We start from the raw sequence: 3,601 nt of genomic DNA, 5'->3' as shown, positions 1-3,601 counted from the left end.
CGCAACCTGGTGAGTCCCAGCTATCATTATGAAGCAGATAGGAAGACCAAGGACATTAAGAGTGCAGTTTGGAAGAGTCCTTGTAAAACTGATAGACAGGAAGCCATAGATGTCTGCAACTGTTCTTTCTGGGTACTTTATTGGATTCTTATATCTACCACCTTTATCCCTTCCAACTCCCCAACACTGGGTGGGAGAGAAAGGTTAGAGGGGAAAGGAGGTGTAGACCTCTTCAGACAACTTCTTGCTGATTGGGGTCATTGAGTTCCTTGGCGCAAGTCCAGTCTTCCTTATCAGGATATCCAATTTCTTCTCTTCTCTTTGCTCCTGACCACTTGACAAACCGCAGCCACAGGGACCAGGAGCAGCAGCCTCCACCTCTCTGCTCTGGCATCTTAATTACCTTCTCAAGTGTTCCCAGAATTCCAAAGGTAAACTATCTTCAGCTGGCAGAACCATGCCCCCGCCAGAGCACGAGACAAATCATAGTCAGCTGCTGTGGACAATGTGAAGCAGCCCCATATCAGACCCCTGGGATTAAAACAAAAGCACAATCATAGAACATAACTGGGTTTTTAAAGAAACCAAAAGTCTCACAAGTCACCTTCACACTGGCAGGCCTGAATCAAACAATTTAGTAATCTAAATTGGCGAAATGTTTCCAGCAAAACCAAACGTCAAAGAGAACACTGTTGAGCATACAGCCCTGTGTCAGGGGCCCAAACCCCACTTCATTGCTTGCTCCGGGGTACATGACTTGATCTATCTGCCTCTGAAGCACCTGGGAAACACAACCCACAGTGATCACCTTTGTCCCTGTGTCTAAGGTAAGCAGGGAGAGGAAGACAAAAGCTCCACAGCTGCCTGTCTACCTTATTTGGTCACCCTCATGGTGATCAAGAATGAGACAAGTGTCATGCACATGTCCATAAAGAGCAATATGCCTTTTACAACCGTTAGCCACAGGCAAACAGGCTCTGGCCAGCCTTGTAAGGTATCCTTTCGCATGTGACCTCTGCACACTGTGTAAGCCTTGGGGGAATGCATGGATGTGGAGGGCATAGGTGTGAACTTCCTGATAGCTGCAGGGTACCAGTTCTGCGGTCCCGGGACTGGTGCACTTCCGGTGCCAGGGCTCGGTCTTCCCCTCCCCCAGGAGGGGAGCCCCCAGGCTCCGTGGTATTTTGAAGTGAGCAGAGAGTAAAGGGCAGACAGAAAGCATCCCTGTGACTCCTGGCCTCAGGAAGGGAACTGAATTGGTGACTAAGAACTGTGAAGCTTCATAAGCCCACATAAGAGATGCCCATCTTTATCTGTAGGAGAGGCTGGGAGCTAAATTTGGTAAAAGAATCCACTTGAGGGCTGGCGAGATGGCTCAGCAGTTAAAAGCACTGATTGCTCTTCCAGAGGTCCTGAGTTCAATTCCCAGCAACCACATGGTGGCTCACAACCATTTGTGTACTGGCTGGTTTTGTGTGTCAACTTGACACAGGCTGGAGTTATCACAGAAAAGGAGCTTCCCTTGAGGAAATGCCTCCATAAGATCCAGCTGTGGGGCATTTTCTCAATTAGTGATCAAGGGGGTAGGGCCCATTGTGGATGGTGCCATTCCTCGGCTGATAGTCTTGGGCTCTATAAGAGAGCAAGCTGAGCAAGCCAGGAGAAGCAAGCCAATAAGGAACATCCCTCCATGGCCTCTGCGTCCGCTCCTGCTTCCTGACCTGCTTGAGTTTCCGTCCTGACTTCCTTTGGTGATGAACAGCAATGTGGAAATATAAGTTGAATAAACCCTTTCCTTCCCAACTTACTTCTTGGTCATGATGTTTGTGCAAGAATAGAAACCCTGACTAAGGGCTGGAGAGATGGCTCAGTGGTTAGGAGCATTGACTGGTCTTCCAGAGGTCCTGAATTCAAATCTCAGCAAACACATGGTGGCTCACAGCCATCTGTAATGAGATCTGACGCCCTCTTCTGGAGTGTCTGAAGACAGCTTCAGTGTACTTTCATATAATAAATAAATAAATCTTTAAAAAAAAAAAAAAGAAAGAAAAGAAAAGAAAAGAAACCCTGACTAAGACGATCTGTAATGGACACCCGAAGCTGTCTTCTGGTGTGTCTGAAGACAGTGATAGTATACCCTCATATACTGAAGTAAATAAATAAATCTTTTAAAAAAGGAGAGAGAGAATCCACTTGAACCCCTAGTTTTTGGGCGAGGAGCACAGTTTTCAACCCCTTTAAGTGACACCTGTGGCTTCTGCTTCAAGGCTGTGTGACCCTTGCACATTGCTGGACACTGCCAGCTCTGGACCATTCAGATCATTGGCACTGACTGTCCCCAGCATGACTGAACTTTTGTATCTCCAACAACATGGCCCAGAATGTACTCTGGGTTAGCGTGGGCTGAGCCTGACATCCTCAAGCAGGACCTGCAGGCGGCTGTGGCTCAATTCAAGGCCAGACCTAGGGCCAAGGGTCTTGGGAGAGCCTTGACAGCTCATTCATAGGAAGTCTCCCACAAGGTACTCAACACAGCCTGACATTTACATTATCAGATAAAGTCTGGCCCCTTCCACATCAAGCAGCAATAAAGAAAATGCTCCACAGACTTGTCCCCAAGCTGACTGATGGAGGCAGGTCCTCAGCTGAGAAGCCCTGTTCCGAGGTATATGCAGGATTGTGTTAAGTCGACATAGCCCAGGCTTGGCCTCAAACTCACATTTCCCCATGCCTCAGCTTCCCAGGATTATAGGGATAAGCCATCATGCCCACTTTATAAAATCTAAGTCATTGTAATCCATCACTAGTGGCTATCATGCAACTAGAGCACATGAGTTTTTGCTTTGTTCCTGGCTTCTCGTGTGCATTGACAAAGTGGTTTCTCAGGGACCATCTTTTTTGTTTTTTTTTGTTTTTGTTTTTGTTTTTGCTTTTTTTTGAAACAGGGCCCTGGTGGCCTGGAGTTCTCTCTATAGACCAGGCTGGCCTCACATTCATGGAGATCCTCCTGCTTCTCCCTTCTAAGTTCTGGGATTAGAAGCAAATGACACCAGCTCTCAGAGTCCTTTCTCTCTTTCTTTCTTTCTTTCTTTCTTTCTTTCTTTCTTTCTTTCTTTTATATATATATATATATATATATATATATATATATATATATATATACTATTTGTGTGTGTGAATACACTGTCGCAGTCTTCAGACACAAGAGAGGATTGGATCCCATTACAGATGATTGTGAGCCACCATGTAGTTACTGGGAATTGAACTCAGGACCCTGGAAGAGCAGTCAGTGCTCTTAACTGCTGAGTCTCCAGCCCCCTCAGAGTCTTTCTTAAGCCCTTTCCAAACACAACTTCAACCAGCTATGCCACCCTCCTCTGACCTCAGTGTATAGTGGCCAATGCAGGGCAGCAGCCATTGCCCTAGTACCTCCCCCTGGCCTGACCATATATCTTCCTGATGTCCCTATGCACATCAGGACAACCTCCTGCCTACCACCGTTCTTGTAGGTCACTGCTCACTAACCACCTGTCTTCTTCCTTTGGCTTATTTACTCAGGGATTTGATTTTAGTGTCACTTCTATGGTTCCATTGGTCAGGG

This window comes from Mastomys coucha, unplaced genomic scaffold (assembly GCF_008632895.1).
Source record: "Mastomys coucha isolate ucsf_1 unplaced genomic scaffold, UCSF_Mcou_1 pScaffold21, whole genome shotgun sequence".
NCBI classification, from domain to species: domain Eukaryota; kingdom Metazoa; phylum Chordata; class Mammalia; order Rodentia; family Muridae; genus Mastomys; species Mastomys coucha.
The sequence above is the reverse complement of the archived record's forward strand: the minus strand, read 5'-3'. Positions refer to the sequence as shown.